This window comes from Oryctolagus cuniculus, chromosome 1 (genome assembly GCF_051225735.1).
Source record: "Oryctolagus cuniculus isolate XC-2025 breed Fujian yellow rabbit chromosome 1, ASM5122573v1, whole genome shotgun sequence".
Taxonomy (NCBI): domain Eukaryota; kingdom Metazoa; phylum Chordata; class Mammalia; order Lagomorpha; family Leporidae; genus Oryctolagus; species Oryctolagus cuniculus.
Window position 1 is genome coordinate 224,082,501 of NC_142867.1, and position 22,255 is coordinate 224,104,755.

Sequence of the window (22,255 nt, forward strand, 5' to 3'; positions counted from 1 at the left end):
GATGTGAAAGGTAATAACAATGATCCCCAGTATACATTCAAATCTAGCTCTATGTCTTTTAGGAGAACAGTTTTTGCATCACTAAGTGACATAATAGAAGAATAAATAGCAAAATAAATAAATAATATGAATAGAAAAGTGGTACAATTTAAAAAATAGGTGTATGTTATCTATGCTCGCACACCCAAAAAAAGTGAGTGCAGCACACCTTGTAATGTCTGGACAGATCCAGGTTTCCTGATCCTGTGTTCTGTCCACTTTGTCTCCTGCAGTAGAAACCTAAAAGATCTCTGTGAGTGAGATCCCAGTGGAAAGAACAGGTCTTCAAAGAGGGAGGTGCCTTTCTCTGAAGGGAGGAGAGAACCTCCACTTTGACTATGACCGTGTCTAAACAAGATAAGAGTCGGAGAACTCAAGGGGCTTCCATAGCCTTGGAAACTCATGACTGGTGCATAGGGAGATTACTGATGCCATAAACAGGAGTGTCAATTTGTAAAGTCAACAACAGGAGTCACTGTGCACTTACTCCTCATGTAGGATCTCTGTCCTTAATGTGCTGTACACTGAGGCTTAATGCTATAATGAGTACTCAAACAGTATATTTCACTTTGTGTTTCTATGGGGGTGCAAACGATTGAAATCTTTACTTAATGTACACTAAACTGATCTTCTATAAAAAAAAAAGAAATTATCAATTCCCAACTTGACTCTCACTGGGATTAAACATGACAATAGGTCTGATCTGATTTCATCATCATTTAAAAAAAAATCATCTATTATTTTTCACTTTATGTTTCTGTGTGGGAGCAAACTGTTGAAATCCTTACTTAAGGTATACTAAGCTGATCTTCTGTATATTAAGATAATCGAAAATGAATCTTGATGTGAATGGAAGGGGAGAGGGAGTGGGAAAGGGGAGGGTTGTGGGTGGGAAGGACGGTATGGGGGAGGAAGCCATTGTAACCCATGAGTCGTACTTTGGAAATTTATATTCATTAAATAAAAGATAAAAAAAAAAAAACACATGCTGCATCCTTGCCCCCCATCTCAGCAGGGCGTATAAGCAGGCAATGCTTATTTCTATCTGAAGGGCACAGTTTAGGATCTGCCTCAAGGTACCTGGATTTATGCAGAAGGAATTAGGAACTGAAATGAAACCTCAGAAAATTCCTAGCATTTAGCACACCAACAGACACTTTTATCATTAGGTACCTGTCTTTCTCTTCCACCCAGGAGGAAACAGAAGTCCCAGTATGAATGGACACTGGGTATAAATACAAGCCCCATGAATCAGAAGCACAAAAATTCATCAGTATAAAAAGCTGGATGATAAAAACCTACATAGGCAATGACAGTGGTTGCTGTTGATTTTGCACTCTCTCTCTGTGCCAGACCCTAAAAGTATCTCCTACAAACATACATAAATAACCATGGACATAATGTTATCTTGGGACAGCATTTCTCAAGGGTTGTTCTGGGACACTCAGCATCAGAATCATCAAAATCAAGGATTTTCTTAAAAATACAGATTGCTACCCCTAACCTCAGACCTACTAAATCAGAAACTCTGGAGGTAATTCCCCAAAATCCACCTTTTTACATGCTCAGCAAGTGATTCTTAAATATGCTAAAGTATAAGCAATGCTAAGTTAATCAAAATCTAGGCAGGAGGAATTGGCAATTAAAACCAGCCTTTTACTCATATTAGGCCTGCATATTATGCAGGGTTGTAAATGTCCCTGTTTAGGTTTAAATTCACTGAGTGCAGTGTCCGGCTTATTCCACAGTAGGAGCCCAATTATTCTCCATATGCCCTTCCATAGCCCTTGCAAAGACCAGATTTAAAAGAACCCCCTTTGACCAATAACCAGGGACATCTGCCTCTGAGTAGAAAATATTTCACAACAGAATATGCAGTGAAAAAGAAAGAGTCACCTTTCCCACTCTTCTGTTTTCCTACCCTAGCCAGAGCCCCCCTCATTCCACAAATGAGACCCTGGAGGGCTAACAGGGATGAGAAATTACATCCCCAAGAGAGAGTCGGGGAAATTAGGGCCTCCCTACCTCGGAGGCATTGAGAGACAGTGGACGAGAGCTGAGAGAAGGAGACAAAACGCCCATTCCAATAAGGGAACGGCTTTAATCTATCAAAGTAATTCTCCTTCTTTCAGGGAGAGAGAACATGAAATTGCACAAAATGACTTCCAGAACGGCACCCAGTCTGATTAGCGTGAGGCCCAGAGCTCTCTGCACTTAGTATGTATGGGAGAAAGTCCATTTGAATATTCTTTTCAAAAAGGCCCACAAGAAAAGGAAGAAGAGTGAGTTTGTCTCTTCAAAGGACACAAGTTTTGGCAAAAGCACATATTTGGGGGACATCATAGAAAATATGTTCTTAATGGGGCTTGGAAAGGCTGTGGCAGCCAGAAAGCACAGCACCTTCACTCCTGACCCTGCTTCTCAAGCTCTGTGTCTCCCCCCCAGGGGTGGGAAGCTTTCTGCCAAGGACCATTTGGATATCCTTAACATTATTAGCAAGCCATGCAAAATTATCAACCTAAAAATTAGTGTGCTATAGAGTTATGGAACTTCAAGTCCCACTTGAGATTATCTTGGTAGGGTCAGGCAAATGAATTCTCCAGCCTTATTTGAACTGAGGGCTGTAACTTCCCCACCCCTGGATCTTTTGGTTGGTTCTAAACCAGGGGTCTGTAAAATTTTCTTAAAGGAAAAATATTAAATATTTTCAGCTTTACAAGTCATAGGGCCTGTGTCTCAACCACTGATGTTTGCTTTTGAGGCTTGAAAGTGGCCATGAATAAATATGTCAACAAATGGGAGTGTTACTTTCTAATAAAACTTTATTTTTGGAAACTGAATTTTATATACTTTATATAATCTTCATGTATCACAAAATTCTTCTTTTGATTTTTTCAAATGTTTAAAAATGAAAGAAAGCATTTTTTTTATCTTGAAAGCTATGTAAAGTTAGGCAAAAATCCAATGTGGCCTATGGGCCATGTTTATCCACTCCTGGTCTAGGATCAGCTCACATTTTTTGTCCACTTTGTGTTCCTTCTCCATATTTGACAGGCAGATAATTAGACATCAGCAACAGGCAAGGGACAAACAAGACCCTCCTCCAGGGTGAATCTAAGCTCCACTCCACCAGGACCCACCCAAGACCACCCACAATGCAGTTTAACTTGTGGTTAAAGTACCCTGATAAAATTGGGATCCCAGCCAAACTAGAAAATCTTAGTTTGTAACCACATGCCTGGTAAGCCCAAAGGTATGCAACACCCAGCTGTCAATCACAAATGCCAATCATGAGCAGCCTGGCCGCATCACAAACTGAGGTTCCTCATACTATAAGAATGAAAGCACCAAATCAGAAAGAAAGGTTGCCATGTTTTCTCTCAACTGGCTCAATCGTCCCTTGGAATGCATTTCAATAAACCTATGCTTTCCTAACCTTCCTTTTGTCTCCCTGAACTATAATTCATTATATTGTCATCATAAAGGAACTGAGGCAAGCACGTCATTGCCAGCGATAGCTTCATCAAGAGAAAACGGTGCCTTTTTACCATGCAGAGTCTCCTTCATTCCCATCTTCTGTACCACTTGCCCATTATTTTGCCTGGACCACCTCTTCTCTTCTAGTTCTCTTCAAACCTCCAACTCATCCCCTCTACGCAGGGGCTCCCACAAGACATGACCTTCCCACAACCTTTATCCATGAGTCTTATCTCCTATACCAGACCCTAAGATACTCAGCAAGAAGTCAATATCCAACATTTATATTAATTCTTCAGTTGATACCCCGAAAGAACCTTTGATAGGCACTATTATCATCCCCAGTCTGCAATAACTTGCCCAAAGTATTCCAGTGAAAACAAAACAAGAACTGTTCCCTATGTATCAAATTCAACCCATTCACCTATGGGGAGACCTCACAGCTTCCAAATCCCACACTGCACAATGTCTCAGAAAACAGGTGTATGCTCACTATGTGGTTATTAGAGTAAGTATTAAGGTGCATTTATCTCATTGATTAACCTCAGGAGATAAGGTGTAAGGCAAGGACCTGGACATAAGTGACAAATGAGAAAGAAATAATAGCTGACAATCTGACTTCAAGAGTAAGACAAAGCAAAGGGTGTTAAGCATCACCCCAGAGAACCCATAAAACACAGTGGTCTGATACCACTTAATGTAGGTCTGGTGGTCCTTCCCAAACCAGCATTGCTAAGAGCATTGCTGCATGGTGGGGCCATGCAGTATGGGATAACTGTTGCAGCAAAATGATAGAGTGAACGTTCTGCTTAGAAAGTCAGGCTACTGTGTGATCAGTTTAGATATGGGTATTGGAGCCAGTTGCTGGATTTTTGCCTTGTTTTTGTCTTTAATGTCTGAAAGGGTTAGCTCCTGTTCATGCATATATCCCTACCATGAAGAATCCCCAGTTCCCTGAGGATAATGGAAACCCAACTTTCTGTACCATAATAAAACTGCAGTTAGCAGTGAGGCCTCTGCTACTCTTTGTCTCCTTATTTTAATGTGAATTGTCTTCCCCGTTCCCTGCAGATTCATAGGTTCCCATTCAATACAAATCAGCTAAGATTTACTGAACTACTACTGTCTCTAATATCCTGTGCTGGGTAAAATTGGTAGAACTGCTGATAAGACAGCCTCTGCCCTCAAGGAGTATACAATCTGGGAAAGAAAACATGCTGACACAGCTCCTGAGTTACATTTTTCTAACTATGATTCACCAAAAAAGTACAATTTCTTTCAAAGGAAGAGGAGATTCTGTGGAGCAAGTTAAAAAATAATAAGCTTGTACCCCAAGTATCTTGGGTTTTTCATATATTCTTGGTTCCTTTGATCTTGCTCTCCTTTCACTCTACCATCTCTAAACTTGAGACTGATTTTCAACCTCAGCTTGACTCTATCTCAGAATCTCCTGAGAACTGGTTTGGTTCCTACCAAGCTGGCCCAAGATTTTCCTTTTGCTACAGCCTGGCATATGCTGCCCATCCTCTCTCTCTCTCTTTCTCTGGAATCTGATCTCAGATCATGCCTCACCTTCAGATTTGCTTCTTTGACCATTGCACCAATAAGTCAAATGGCATCCAACAAGGTGGAAAGAAATTATAGCTACCACTTTCAGCAAATACCACATTTTACTAATTCCACATGAATTCCTTTGGTAAATATTTAAAGAGCATCTACACAATGCCAGGGACTGTGCCAGGTCTTGGGATATACAGACAATGATAATATATGCCCTGGAGATGTTTGCTGCAGATACGAGCAATCGGTGCTCTGTGATAAATTCTGTGATCCAGTGCACACACTGTCTCCCAAAGCTTCTCCATTGCAGTAGCCCAAGGCTAGGCACCAGGGTTCTGGGAATGAATAAATCAAACTCCTTTCTTCAGAGAGTTCACTATGTTACAGCGAATGATCTGGTTCTTCTGCTTACAAGCACATGGTAGTATGGTACTCCCCCACTTGCTTGAACTCTAGTAGGGTGATTTGACTCACATTAGCCAATGAAATATAAGTGGAAGTTACATGTGTCACACTTAGACAAAAACATCTGAGAGTTAGCATGTGATTCTATTATGGTGACTGTGAAGCTACAGTTCAGATGGAATTTCTACTGGCCTGTCCCCTTGAGTGACTCAAGTGTACAGAGTACCCTGTGAACCTTCTGATGGCATGTAGTGTGTGCTAGAAGCAAATCTTTGTGATATTTAGTCATTGAGTTTTGAGAGGACTGTAGGTAACTGTCATGTAGCTTGGTCTTTCCCGACCAGTTCAGAGTGTGTGCCTAATGTGCAGTAGAAGAGAAGAGGAAGATTTAATTCCTTTATTCTCCAGCAAGAATAACATCTTTCTACTTCATACAGCCCATACTCCATCAAACCATCTCACTCCACATGCTATTCCTACTTTACAGAGCAATCAACATAGCTGACATCTCTCAGTTTTCTTTCTGTACAGCACTTCTTCCTCCAGAGAACAGACTCCATCCCCAACTCCATATGAATTTGATGTATGCTCAAAGTCCAACAGTACAAAATAGGAATAAAGGCACGACTCTGCTTCAAAGATGCAGGAAAGGCCTCCTAAAGGAAATGGTACTCAAGTGGCCTGGACTAAAGTGAGTGACGGAGGCTGTTGGGATGAGGAGGAGGTATAGCCTTGGACAAGTGACTTCACCTCTCTAAGCTTCAGTTTCCTATTTAGAGCAATGGACAGGACACAATACAGTAAAACTGAAGTGATTAGCACTGTAATACTATAACCTCAGGATGCTTAGTTATAATTAATAAAAAAGCTTAAAATATCTCAAGATTAAAAGAGGTGAGTCAATTGGTTTATATAACTTGGAAGACTGAGGGATACAGCTGACTTCTAGAATGGCTTTTTATCAAGGATATATCATGAGATCTACCTCACTCTCTCCAGCTTGATCTGCATTCATTCCCAGACAGATATCTTCCACAAGGCTGAGTGACAGCACTGGGATACACCAAGCTAGCATGACCCCAGAATGCCAGGGCAAAACAAAGTTCTCCTCCAGCATGTACATAGGATTTTAAAATACAGAAAGATTCTCTGGCCTCAAACCAATCACTTTGCACATCTGGGAACTGTGGGAAAAGCAGTACTGTGTTATGTGACACGGTATCCCCAGTCTCCTGGTCAGGACCACAATATAGAGAGCTTTACCAGATTCACTTGGAGCCAGAGAGGGTATCTGCTCTCCAAAGGAAGAAGTGCTGTAAGAAAGAGACTGAGAAATGCCAGTTATTTTGATTGCTCTGGGAAGTAGCAATAGCATGCAGAACGGGGTGGCTTAATGGAACATGGCATGTAAAGAACAGAAAAAGCAATCTATTCTTGTTAGAGCATAAAGTGGTATGTGTGTAAGTGTACATTAATGTGTGTGTGTGTGTGTGTGTGCTTGTGCCTAGTAGCAAGAAATGTCAGGCGATGAGATAGTATGGATAAGCTGGGGACAGAGGCTTCAGTGACACATTAAGGGCTAAAGCCAAGAGACTGGTGACAGAAGAATCATTGCAAATTCTAAAGCATCTGAAACCAGCCAGCAGGTCACTCTGCAGGCAACGTGATGTCTTATCATTCACCGTAATTTGGAGCAATAAAAATGACCAAGAACATAGAGTACGTGGAGTAAACTGAAGGAACTCAGTAACCCAGACACATCCTGTGGCCATGTTCATTTCCCGTAGGCATGCTGCCCTGGAACATATATTAGATGGTGGCACAAGGTTTTTAACAGCACCTGACAAGCTGGTTCAGTTCTTATTCCTTTTCATTAAAACTATCATTGAGTGACCCAACCTCCATGTGTTGCCAGAAGGTACAGAGGCAGGGAACTATCAGGGAAGAGATTCAAGAGAATACTCTGGGCTCTAGCCCTTCTATATCAGTGAGGAAACACTGCTCAAGAAAGATGAGTGTCTGTGGTAAAAAGAAAGAAAATATGGTGGTAGCATAAAGCAGATGACAAATTAGCCAGAAGCAGAAGAGAGTTTAGAATTGAGTTTGAGAACCAGGAAGATTTTGGTTCAAATCTCAGCTCCTGATCTCTGTGAGACCTCAGAGGAAAGAAAGGGTCATCAAAGAAGGAGACACTCCTCTGGGAAGGGAGAAGAGAACATCCACTTTGCTTATGGCCATGTCCAAATACCGACAGAGTCTATGGTCACAAAAAGGCTCCATAGCCTTGGCAGCCCACGACAAGAGCCTCAGATGATCACTGACATCATAAAAAAGAGTGTTAATTGTTAAAGGAACAACAGTAGTCACTGTGCACTTGCTCCCTAGGTAAGACCTCTATCCCTATTGAAATGTAATATAAAAATTGACTGCAAATTCTCTCTCCAAACTATACTCTAATGTGTGGGTGTGGGTGCAAATTGTTGAAGTCTATGATTAGCATAGATTTGGTCCTCTGTATATAAAGTCATACTAAAAATGATCCATAATGAAGAAGGAGATGGGAGAGGGAATGGGAGGTGGGATGGGAGTGGGGGTGGGTTATGGGAGAAAGAACCATTATATTCCTAAATTTGTATCTATGTAAAAATACATTCATTAAATAAAAATTAAAAAATGAAAAGAAAGACTGAGTGTATCAAGCAGAGGAAATGGAACACTGTTTCCCTTAAGAATGTGGGAGAAAATATATGTGATTTTTGGAAAGTGGGAAGTAAGTCAATAAAAGAGATTTTAACATGCAAAAAAAAAATCTCAGCTCCTATTCCAATCTGGCTGTATGGCCACCAGAAAGCCACATCACCTCTTAGAGCCTCAGTTTCTTTGTACAATGAGGATGTTAACATCTTTTCTTTATAGGATTACTATAGACTAAACAAGAACAATGTAGCTCAAACATTTATTAGAATTCCAGTGTATACTGGAGGCTCATGCATGTTAAACCCCACCCCACTGGACAACCTTAATTTCCAGCTTCCTCTAGAAAGTGTCCCCTTCCACTGAATCTCTCTCTCTAAAGTTTTCGGGTATATAGTGATTCCTGTAATAACTCCTTCTCTTCCTACAGCCCTGCAAGTCTCCACTCAGATACTGGCCTTATTGGCAAGTCACTTATCCTTAGAGAATCATTCTCGTCTTCTACAAAATGTGGCTTAGATTAAATCAAGGGTCTCAAGTCATGATCCAAGACCCAGCATGTATTGTTTCTCTGTACAGGGTTGTGTAACTGCTGATGATTTTAGTTCCAACATGTGCTCTACCAGTGACCACAGACCTCATCATTTCCACCTTAACTCATATACATCATCCATCTGGCCTATGTATATAAGTCTGGTTTAGGACCTCTGGGTTAAATAATCTCAATGATTTTTTTATCATAGATGTTATAGATCCAGTGGTTTCCCTGTCTCCCAAACAGGCAGCATTCATTTTCATCCTCATGCCCACTTTCATTTTTTCTTCTCATCCTAGAATGTCAGGCTTCCTCTTTCTCCACTTTGAACTGGATTCTATTCCTCTTCAACACCTTTTCACCTTTCCCACATGAACTCATCCTATGTTTCCCGAGTAAGTGTTAGGAAGTCAATCCTATGTCACAGTGTTCAGAGGATGCTAACAGCAAATGTTTCATGAGCCTTTCTTTAAGGAACCCAGTCCTGGATTTATCAGTCAAATAATCATTATCATCCTCAATGTCTACACTTTGTACTATGTTCCAGACACCATCTCTACTTACAAATAAATTTTGTCAAACACTGCCACAACCTTGCTAAGAAGATATTGTTTCCACTACTTAACAGATGAGACAACAGAGTTTCAGAGAAGTGAAGTAACTTGCCCAAAGGTCAACAGACAGGAAATAGAAGAACTAGCATTCAAAATCAGTTCATTTGAGATGCAAGTCACTGATATTTTCCCTCTGTAATATCATGGGATATAGTAACACTTTCAAAAGTTGAGTAGTTCATGCATCACTTGGCTATGTCACATTTTGGTTCACAAGGGGCTTCCTGAATCACTCATTTTATCCCAACAACAGTCCCTGGCACTGGAAGGATGCAGCTAATTCTTTCCCTTTTGCAGATGAAAAAAGAGTACAGGCAAACTGAGTTTCCTTTCCACCCAGAAGCAGCACCAGCTGTGCCCTAAGATTTAAAAAGAAAAGAAAAAACAAATAAAATCCTTCTTCCCCACCCCCTCACCCCAAACCTTGACTCCTCATCCTACTTGACTTGGGCTGGCATTAGGGACAAGATTGAACTTATACTCATCTGCAAATATTTTCCTCTTAAGTGTCCATTTTCACCAGACATAAATTGAACTGAATTGCTTTTACCTGCTAGAACTGGAAAACCTGTCTCTATAAATTGATCCCTTAACTCTGCCAGTCTCCTGAAACAATTAGCTGCTCTCTGACAGCTTCCATCTCTCTGAGCATGCATCAGCCACCAGGTCACTAACACCAAGGTTTTTCTCAAGTGTGATCCACTTACTACTCTGTATGCCTCTTTTTTTAAGATTTTATTTATTTACTTGAGAGGTAAAGTTACAGACAGTGAGAGGGAGAGACAGAGAGAAATGTACTTCCGTCTGTTAGTTCACTCCCCAAATGGCCGAAATGGCTGGAGCTGCACCGATATGAAGCCAGGAGCCAGGTGCTTCCTTCCAGTCTCCCACGTGGGTGCAGTGGGCCAAGGACTTGGGCCATCTTCCACTGCTTTCCCAGGCCACAGCAGAGAGCTGGACTGGAAAAGGAGCAGCTGGGACTAGAACTGGTGCTCATATGGATGCCAGTGCTGCAGGCGGAGGATTAACCTACTGCACCATGGCTCCAGCCCCTGTATGCCTCGTTTGTGGCCCCACAGCTGCACACAGTTCTACTGATACGCATTCACTCACTCAAGATCCCTTCTCGCCTCCTAACTAGTACTCACAGAGTAAACCAGTTTGCTGTACTGCCCCTCTCTCTATGTCCTCACCACCTGTGCCCTGGATCAGGCCCTCATTATTCCAGAATGGGATCTGCTTCCCAGCTACTCTCTTCACCTTCTGCACACTCTGTTCCCTGCCGACCTTCCCATGATAACAAGAGTGGTCTGTCTGTCCACTGACAAGTATCCATCCTCTCATGGACTGATGCATTCATGGCTACTCCCCAGGTAGAACAGGAACTTGAGGCAGGGAGAAATGTCTCTAATTTGCAGTTGAGATGAGACAATATTGTATCCTCAGTTCCCTCTGTGTGAGGGAAGATGCAGGCAAACTTTAAGAACAACATTTGCTGAATACCTCCTAAATGCCCTCTGATAAGAGCAGTGTAGCATGGAGCATAAAGCATACTTGGGCTTAGATGGCCCCAATGCACCTCCTGGCTCTAATACTCATAGACAGAGGACTGGATAATTTCTGTTTGCTCCTTCAAACACTTTCTCCTTTTCTCTGCCCTGCTGTATGGTATGGGAGCTGACATCTCTGGTCTGGTTGTGGTTCACTGCATTAGAGGATAATCAGGGAAGGGTCATTACACCATCAACTACACTTCTTCCCCCACCTGGTCAAGACCATGTCTCCACTGAGGCAGGCCTCTCCTGGGTCACAGTCATTCTCTCCAGGTTTTGTCCACTGGCCCCTGCCTTGCCCATTAGCCTGGGCTGATTCCCTGTCCAACTTTTGGCCCAACCCTTTGGAAATGAATCCCTAAGTCACCATCCCTAGTTACCATAACTGAGTGTGTTCTCAGATGCCTTCTATGCTATGATATCTAGAATGGGATCCTGGGCAAGTCACACCTCTGCTCTGAATCTATCTCTTCATCTGACAAAGGAGATGGACAGCAGCCTGATGAAGTAGCATGAATGAATTCCATGGTTGTTGTGAAAATTAAGTGGGGAAATGCCCATAAACAACCTGGCCTATGGAAATATCCCATAGATGCTAGTTGTTCTTCACATTACTAAACACCCATTGATATAGTGCTACTTCCATTTTACAAGCAAAGAAAATAATTCTCATAGAGGCTAAGTGAGCGACTTGTTGGAGGTCATCCTTCACTTATCAAGGCCAGAATTCAAATCTGCACCTCTGACTCCAGAGACTGAATTTGACATACAGTGCAGTAAAGCACTGAATCCAAAGTTCTGAGCCTCTCCCCTGAGATGCAGATATGGGAGCTACCTTTTCTGGTGCCTCAGCCTTAGAGGAAACCCGCAATCCCTGGGAGGAACCACAATGCACCTGGATAATCGCTCTGCGGATACTGTGCTGGAGAGGTGGGGGCGGGGGTCCTCCTTGACCCCTGTAGGCAATCAGCTTAGCCCATGAAGCGTGAGATTTAATTACCTTTATCTAAGCTTAAATAACTGTAAATGTTATTGTTGGTCACACAGAATTATCTCACCCTTCTAAAACTCGCAGTCACTTCCCTGACTCTGTGCTTTCCATAGGCAGGGAAGCGATGCTGTTCATGTCACAGGAGCCTGCTTGCTACTAGTACCCCAGTGTTGTGCAAACGTTTTGTGTGATGTTTGAGAGCACCCAATACTGGCTTCCTGTTTGTCAGCTATTGGCAAAAAAAAAAAAAGGCAGTTGGTTTTGTGGCTACCAACTTGGAGGAGGGGGAGACAGAGACAGAGGGAGGTATGATAATGATGCCCAAATTTTCCACATAATTGCTGAGAGATGCTGTGGAAAATCACCCCTCTGTTTTTGTTTTTTGTTTGTTTGTTTGTTTTGTCCTATTATGTGTCCTCAGTGTCTGTATTAGTGATTTCTTGTAGAAAGTGCCAAGTTTGGAGACAAGTGCATGACAAAACAGGAAAAGCTTGGGCAAAAATTTAGACTCACCACTGGAGCATCACAGGAAGGCCAGAAGAAAACCAGGTTACTAGAAACAGCATTAGGAGGAACAGTAGAATTCTGAAGATCTAAGTGCAGAATTAGAAAGAGTACAAGCCCAAGTCTGACCAATTGCTAACTGTATGAATTAAGCAAGTTGCGTTTCTTCTCTTTTTTTTTTTTGTTTTGTTTTTGTTTTTTGCTGGTAAAATAAGAATGATGGTACCTACCTGATTGGGTATGGGGAATATGGAAGACAGAAGATAGGAACATATAAAGATGTAAAAATAGAAAGAGATAATACACAGATATAGATAGAAGATGAATCATTGATTGATAGATTGACAGGCAGAAAATTATTGACAAATAGTGAACACTCAATAAATGGAAAAAAATGTATTTTACTACTATTTTTTCCAGCCATACCAAGAAGAACAGGCAATCAACCTGTTGTTGATGAGGATGATTATGCATGGTAGAAGTATTATTATTAGTTATCACTATGGTATTTCTTAATCAGCAATCATATGTCAACCTTGTACTAAGTATATCAAATACCCTAATTCAAAAAATTTTTACAATAAAATGGGTACTATTATTCTTACTTTCTTCCACTTGACAGATGAGGAAACTTAGGGTCAAAAAAGTTAACTGAACTGCCCAATGCTGTCCAGCTAGAGAGTGGCCAGTGCTGGAAATTGACCTTATGTGATCTCAGAGCTTATGTTCTTAATGAAGGGGTGGGAAGTGCATAGTGATGGAGAGGCCAAGGTCAGCCAATACTGAAAGAGCCAGAAGATAGGCAACAACAGGTAAGGTGGTGGGTACTAACTTGCAAGGCTCAACATAGCAGTGAGGGATTTCCTGGAAGTCATAGGAAGAGAGGAATGGAAAAAGAAAGATAGAGCCCAACCTAATAAGGGAGCGCAGTTGTGACAACTGTCAATTCTATTAGCCCAGCCCAGCTTTCCTGCAGATTCAGTTTAGAACCCATGATTCAGGCCATCATGGTCACAGTTCTGACAACAAGGCCCTCTGGAATTTCCAAGTTATGAAATAAAATTAGAGAGCCAGACAACTTTGGTTTAATCCTGGTTCTACCATCTGCTATCTGTGAGCTATCATTGTGTTCTTTGTCCTTTCTGCGCCTATTTAGTATAGGCAGGTGGGTGGCATACAGGTAACATAAATACCATGATTTCCCACTTTGCCATCACTGCAGACACCGCTAATGATCTCTGCACTATTTCTAATTGTATCATATCTGGAGAATTCTGCAAGGAATATTTCAGAGAAAGCACCAGTCAGTTATAGTAGGCGGAAATGGTGACTAAAGATTCTTTCAGACTGAATACACTGTGATTCTGAAATTGTATTGATTGACTTTTGCTGTTCCTATCTCTTTCTTCACCTTGCAGTGATCAGAAATGGTGATATTTTCATGAGAGTTCGGAAGCAAATGGTCATAAAAGTTGAAAAACCAAAAGGTATATTAGGATTTGTCTTATCCAGTTGTTTTCAAACTGTAGTTCCCAGACTTCTAGGGCTCCCTACAAGTAGATTCACAGGCTATTTGGAAAAGAGTCCCAAGTCTCCATCCCCATCGAAATCAGATAATCTCCTTCTTGTCTGTTTTATGTGTTGGGATTCCAAATGAAATCTCATTTAATTCACTCATAAAACAAATATTGATTTAAGAAAAAATGTATTTCATTCCCCATACCTTAAGGAAGAAAGGAAGGACTGAGTTAGAAAACCACCACTCTAACTCACTTTAAAGACAGAAAGTCTGAGACAGAAAGGCATTGAACAAGACTAGGTCAGAGTCTTTCAGGAAGTTTACATAGCTGAGATTTGAACTCAGTCCCCTTACTCCCAATCCTGCCAGTCTTGGGTTTTCTTGTTTGTTTGTTTGTTGTGGTTTGTTTTTGTTTTGTTTATTTATTTATTTATTTGACAGAGTTATAGACAATGAGAGAGAGAAAAATAGAGAAGGGTCTTCCTTTTTGTTGGTTCACTCTCCAAATGGCTGCAACGGCTGGAGCTGCGCCGATCCGAAGCCAAGAGCCAGGCGCTTCCTCCTGATCTCCCATGCGGGTGCAGGGCCCAAGCACCTGGGCCATCCTCCACTGCTTTCCCGGGCCACAGCAGAGAGCTGGACTGGAAGAGGAGCAACTGGGACTAGAATCAGTGCCCATATGGGATGCTGGTGCCGCAGGCGGAAGATTAACCTAGTGTGCCACAGCGCCGGCCCCCAAAGTCTTGTTTATAGGGGCCCATTTTCCTTTGTCTACAAGGAACTCTGTGAATTGGTGGAGAGGGCAAATTCAGATTCTTTGGCAAGGAGACTGATTAAAAGAATAAATCTGAAATGGAATATTAAAGTTGAAACCACCAAGAGATGTGGCCTTCCATGGAGACTCAAGCCAGAATCACAGTAGCCACTCTATACAAAGGCCCGACAAAAATATGAGACAGGAAGCCTGGGACATGTGTGCAGGTCTCAAAGGCAAGATTATAAGTCCTCAGCTGTGTAGACAGAGTCCATCCCCACTGAGAGGCACTCCTGTGGGCCACTTTATGGTTGCTGCAAATAGACACGGAGCCATATGCTTCCTGACACTTCCATGTTCCTCACAGGTCTTTTTCCTGGCTCAAATGTCAGCTCCTGCCCAGACCAGAGGTTTATGGCACATCTGGCACCTATATAAAGACAGGCCAACCCTCTGTGGACAGATTCTTCCTCTTCTCAAGAATTCAGACACTCCTTTTTCATTCATACAGTAATTCATCCTCTCCCTTAATCAGCAAACTCTTTTATATGTACCAAACACCATGCTGAGCCCCAGGGGCCCAGGAACAGGAGACTACTCTCAATCTGAGAATCTATTATTTCATTCGGCAGCTGAGATAGGTAAGGGGAGAGGGCTTTTCTCTCTGATCATTCAGAGAGCAACCTGCTGTAGATCACGAAGTATCTGTGTGAAGGTGGCTCCTCCATCACATGTGACCTCTCAGGACTAAAAGGGAAACTAGTCAATTGCCTAAGCCTCCTAGTAGATAAGCATGGGATGGATTTCATGTTAATATATACACAAATTCCTGGGAGTTTTCTACAAAATGCAGTTCTCTTTTGGATACTCAAACACAAAACAAGTTCCTTCTGATTCCAAAGCCTGGAACATTCACACCCACATTCACACTCACCCAGAACACACTCCACCCCCATCTTTTCTTGGCTAGTTCTCCATTCTTTAGGTCTCAACTGAAATGTCACTTCCTCTAAGAGACTCTCCCAGAGACCCAGAGCTGAATTTTCTCCAATATAATTCTCCCGATTTCATGGAACTGATCAAGATTTAAAGTTTTCATGCATTGATAACTTTATTTGTCCTTCACAGAACAGACAATCATCCATTGCCTAACTGAGTGGTGTTACCGACATCAGAAATCTCTGGAAAGATTCCTGGGGTTCCGACTCATGTAGGGAAAGGTAGACATTGCTCTAGAGTTCTGAAACTCAGGAAATTGTATTATTATCAGCATGAATGTCACATGTTCATCTCAGAGTGATACATTTTGACCAGTTCTTGTGTAAGTCAAAACCACAATAAAATCAGCAATGGAACCATCTTTTAATTTCAGCCTTACAGAACTCTTCCTCATCCAGCAGGCTGACGCCCATATCCATGACAAGTCATGTCCCATGAATGGCAGGGAGGATGCTGTCATGGGACACCAGAGGAAAGTTCCCTGGGGCAGCCTGGCTGTGTTGTAAGAATCTGGTCATCATCAGCTTTTTCCAATGTCTTTCCAAAGACATCCCCCAGTCCTCTCTTGTGACCAGTGTCAATGAGTCAAAAGGTTTTCCATAAATCATGCATGTCAGGGAAGGAAACATAAGCTCTAAACCAAAAAAACAGACCCAAGGGTTTTGCCAAGAGGTCCAGTAAATAAGGAAGAAAATCTAGATTAGTAGAGCATTTAGTGATGCTTGGCCCCATCAAAAGAACTAGGGGACACAAGACTAAATAATAAGCTTCCCTACCTTCACAGGGATCTGCAATCCCTCAAGAAGGCACCTCAACAGTGCTAACAGTGGCAACACCAGGATATTGGCCATGGTTGTGAAACTAAATGCTGAGTATTCTACTAAACCCTGTTCATTTAATCTTCTCAACATCCGCACCAGTTAGATGTGATCATTCCATTTACTGATGAAACAATGAACACTCAGAAAATGGAAGTGACTTGCCTGAATCGGTCACCTAGCTTGATTTGGAACTGCATTTAGAATTTGTCTGTCCCTAATTCCAAGACACATTCATTCATTTATGACACAAATATTTATTTGTTGGGCACTGAAATACTATGTTGAGTCTTGGGACTATGTTCCACATGTAATGGAATATTGAAATCTTTATCTTCACACAGCTTGTATCTGGTGACTAGTAACTGTGACTCCATATAGCTTTCATGTTCATGGAAAGCAAGTGTTACAGAGAAAACTGAGGTATTTAGGCCCCTGGGTTCAATTTTAAATAGTCTGTCTGCCTCTCCCACACAGCACTGCCAGCCCCTACTGTTCCCATCACCAAATATGAGGCATTCTCATAAAAGTTGGGGGATTTAGCCACAGAATTTCAGAGACAATACCCTCAGAAGGGTCTTGAGTAATGAATCTGGGCTCTTTGCAGCCACAAGCCTTTAGGGCCAGGCTTGCTTCATTGCTGACAGCTCACGTGTTTGCAGTTTTATAAGTCTTTGAAGTATGTTATGGAAGAGGCATGGAGTTTGCAAGAGTACACAGAGATCTGTCACGGTCTGTGTATTTCAAATGTGCCCTTTGGCAAAGCTCATCCATGATAGATGTGTGTTTTCTCAGGCTGGAAATGACTGATACTTTCCTCATGCCCAAACCAGCCCCAGTCACCTGCTTACTGGCATCTGTTTCCATGATCCTACTCAGGTATTCAGAAATGGATGTACCACTGCTGTTGACCTTATTCTGTGACCTGAGCAGCTCTGCATCTGTAAAATGGGCAAGTCAGGCTTTAGGTTCATTTGGGAGCCTCCTGGCCCTAATAGTATAAAATTATGCATAAGAATGCTAGCCAGCAGCTTGGGTGGCCTGGAAAAATTGTTCACTAGGTAACCTTCCCTACCTCCTCCTCCCTGCTCTGTGATGCCCTATGTATACCCACTCCCTCCCTTCCTGTTCCCATTAACTCAGACCTCACCATATGCTGTTTTGTTTTGCTGAGAACCAATCCTGAGGTGGCAGCTCTAACACTCTCCACTGTAAGCTTATTTTTACCTCCTCAGAGCTCGCTGCCTGTGTGAGAAGCACAGCTTGGCCTCTGCTGTTCTTCCTCCAAGTCCAGCAACAGCCTCAATGCCTTTTCCCTTCAAGGATCCCTGCAACCAGTAGAGAGAATTTTGTGTCAACGGAAAAGAAAGGAATAAACCAAAAGGGAGAAAAAAAGGAAGAAAGAGACTAAGTGTGTGTGTGGGCTGGGCAGACAAATAGGAAGGAAGAGAAAAAAATCTTAAAGACCCAAAGTCCCATCTATGTATCTTAAATACATAATAATACATAATCCTTGGGGAGATGGAAACAGCATTTGGGCAGTGGTGTGTGGGACAGGAAGACAGCCTATTTAAAATTGAACCCAAAGGCCTAAATAATTGTTTTCTCTCTGTCGCACTCAGTTTCCATGAACATGAAAGCCATAAGGAGTCATGGTTACCAGTCACCAAACACAAGCTGTATGAAGATAAAGATTCCATGATTCCACTACACATAGAATGTAGTCCCAAGAATTTTTGCACAGCACTTAAGATTTTTGGTATAGCAGTTAAGAGTTCACTTGGGAAGCCTGCAGCTTATATCAGAGTGTCTGGGTTCAAGTACTGGCTCCACTTTCAAGCCCAGCTTCCTGCTAATTTATACACATGGAGGCAGCAAGTAGTGGCTCAAGTAGTTGGGTCCCTGTCACCTACTTGGTAGACTCAGATTGAGTTCCAGCTTTGGACTAACACAATCCCAGATTTTGCAGGCATTTGGGGGAGTGAACCAGTATATGGAAGATCTTTCTCTGTCTGTCTCTGCCTCTCTACCTTTCAAAAGAAATAAAAATAAATAAAATAAAACTTTTTTAGAATGTTGTACATTCAATTATTATCATGCTTTCACGTATTCAGCAAATGTTGATGAGAACTTCTTATGCACCCAACACTATGATGAATACTAGGAATACAACGGCAAACAAAAGGAGACATGCCCCTGCCTTCAGAGTGAAGGAAATCAGTTCTATAGCTTCATCCCCACAATGAATATTAAGTGTTAAAATTTCAGTTTTGCAAATAGTAAAAGAGAGGCCTAGAGAGATCAATGTACCCACCCAAGACACAGCAAGCATAGATGTAAACCCAGGGCTGCCTGAGTACCAAGCATACATTTCTGTCTTCTGTTCTCAGCAAGGGGCTCTGCTGACCCCAGGTAAGACCAGAAGTCACCTTCATACGTGGGCTGGTAGAAGGCAAAAGAACTTGGCAAATCTTCTTGCCTGACGGTTTCATACAGAGGGAAAAATGAGAACCAGAGAGGTTACATGACTCGCTGAAAACAACAAAGTCCAACGAGGTCAATGGTCAAGATTGGAACTGGGGTTTCCTGAGTCCCAGACACTGGCTCTTTATTCCACACTGAGCCAGGTTTCTTTCCTTTCCTTTATTCTTCATGTACAGTATATTATGTTTTGGATAATAGAAGGCTATGTGTTTTCAATTCCTCTCAATTCATGTTGCATTGTCATCACCTAACTGTTGGATCAGTGTGTTTCTGAGAGTGCTCATTATTAAGCAAAATAACAAAGCTACCACTCAACTTGGTTTACCAAACTTTTTTTTTTTCCATGAGACAATATTCTTCAGACTTAATTTATACACAAAAAAGGACTTCTAAATTCCAACAGTTCCCATTAGAAATCAAGAATGGGCTTGGCTATTTAACACTTAGTTTTATTCTATGGCATAGATTAAAAATTAAAAACTAAAGATACAACATGACTCAAGTTTCCATTTGGCAGGAAGAGGAAACAGAACTTGGTTTTGCCAAGGGATAGAGATTTGGAAGTTACAAGACAGAGGTGGAGGTGAGGCCTGGTGTTTGGAGAGAGACTACGCCCATGCTTACGAGGCCCATTCCTTGGGGCCAGCACTTTGGCGCAGTGGATTAATGCCCTGGCTTGAGGTGCCGACATCCCATATGGGCACCGGTTCTAGTCCCAGCTGCTCCTCTTCTGATCCAGCTCTCTGGTATGGCCTGGGAAAGCAGTAGAGGATGGCCCAAGTCCTTGGGCCCTTGCACCTACGTGGGAGACCTGGAAGAAGCTCCTGGCTCCTGGCTTCGAATCAGCCCAGCTCTGGCCATTGCGGCCATCTGAGGAGAGAACCAGTGGATGGAAAATCTTTCTCTCTGTCTCTATCTCTCTCTGTAACTCTGTCTTTTAAATAAATAAAATAAATCTTCAAAAAAAAAAAAAAGACCCAGTCCAAAGAAGGATCAGGAAGAGGGCAAAACCTCCATTAGAACCCTCATATCCAGTGATGGAGGCCTGAGGACTTTTAGGCCATTGTTTGACTTCCATGCTGAAGACATTAAGGCAAAAGGAGACAAAAACTCATCACAGATAAAAACAAATACAACTGACTTCCCATAGCCTAACTGTGTCATGCAGAGCACTCAGAGTTTCCCCCTTTGACCTCCAGAAGAACAAGGGGTCAGTAAAGACCTGAGTTCACCCTCCAGGATGAGGACAAATCAAACAGACTCCAAGGCCAGCAGCCAATGCCAGCCCAGGCCCTGAGGCCTGGCAGGACCAATTCTATCACCAAAGACTGAGTAAGGACTAAAACAAGTGGGACACAGCTCCCAACCCAGCAAACCCAGAGGCCAGCAGGTGGCTCCAAGGCCCCCTCCCTCTGCCCCACAACCATAATTCTGCTTTTTCCTACACCCTGCCACTATCTTGAGAAGGAGGGAACAGAAGGGACAGACACTGATAGACTGTGTATTTCAAACAAGTCAGGTTATTCTGAGAGATTGTTTAAAGTTGGGATAGACTATGTTCTTCTTTCTTCCACTAAATTTTAATGTCTCCCTTCCCCTAGCTAGAGATAGGAGACTAGAGTGAAGCAGGAGTTAAACAGCAGTTAAATCATCACTTTTCAAACATTTATGTCTTGATTTGTCAATTATTCACCCCAAGTTTTTTTTGCATTTATTTTCCATAAACCTTTGAAGGGAGGGACTTGGAATCAGAAGCTCAGAAGCTAAAATCCAGATTTCTGGACTCTACCTTTTGGAGTCGAGATATTCAGCCTCCCCTTGCCCTGCTCTGTGTTATCTTTATTTACCCAAGAAAGGCAAGAGTCAAAGGAGAACTGAGAGTCTTAATCGACACCTCCCTGCAGGCACCTACCCCATTTATGAATCCAAGACCTGAGGTTGGCCCTTGCTGCCTGGAGGGAGTTAGCACAGAAGTGGCTGCTGTGGAATGTCTCCCGGGTTCCAGGCTCTGAGCCTAGCACCACATCCTCCAGAGGCCAGAGCACTATCTGCACCTGTCACTGGCTTGCTCACATTAACAGCACTTAATTTTGATTTATCTCCTTTATTTTGGTCAGGTCTTATTCTTCTGATGAGGTAACCACTGAGGAGCCTTTTGGGGGAAAAAGGGGACCATGTGACTCAAGCTTTATCTTCTGTGCATCCTTGAGTCATCTCATGTAAAGTGAACAAACACTTTTCTTGGTTTGCTTAAGCATCTCTCTCCCAGGGACAGAATTAAACCTGAAGGGTGGAGTGAGTGTCAATTTGATTAAAGTGTTGTCATAGCACTGCCTACTGCCCTTTCTGACTTAGCCTGTGACTGATATCCTGCCCAGCGAGCTGCTGTACCACCACCATCCTCTTCAGCTGCCTTGGGATTCTTGGTTGGGCTACCCTATCCCTACAAGACATTGCCTCACTGCACAGCCAATTCCCAGAATTCCAAAAATAATAAAACTTCAGGATTTGGCCACATTGATTTAGACTGTGTAATAATTCAGCCAGGGTTTTAGAAGTCTGGGTAAGCAGGACAGAGAGGAAACATAGTTAACTACCCTAAATGCAACAACTGCTCTGAGCCATCATATATTAGCAGCAGTGTGGCATGGAAGTGAGGGCTTCTGGCTAGATTCAGACCTCCGTTCATACAAAACCTCTTGGCTAATTAAAAAATCATTCTCATCTATTTGTTTTTAAAGGATCTCAGAAGAGCTATACTATATACAATTGGATTATGCTAGTTTGTGTTGTGGTGTTTACTTGCAAATTAATGACAATTTTTTTCATTAAATCATAATTGAGACCTTGGTAATTTACAATACCCTAGTTCTAATTTTCCTAAATGAACAAATCTTTCACTGAGCTTTCTATGCAAAAGTGCTGGAGAACAGATTGGACAATCCCAGGCAGGAATTCAGAATATCTAAGTTTTCATTATGGTGCTCCCTGATTTGCCCAGTAATTTAAAGTATGTAATTCCACCAATTCTCTCCCTATCTAGAAAATAAAGACACTACTACAGGTTGTATTTACCTCTTAAGACTGAGTGATAGAATGAAATAATTCAATCACTCCATGAACACATTTTAGAAGGGTACTTCAAAAAGTCTGTGGAGGAGCCAGCACTGTGGCACAGTGAATTGAGCTGCTATCTGCAGTGCTGGTATCCCATATGGGTGCTAGCTTGAGTCACAGATGCTCCACCTCTTATTCAGCTCCCTGCTAGTGTGTCTGGGAAAGTAGCGGAAGATGGTCCAAGTGCTTGGG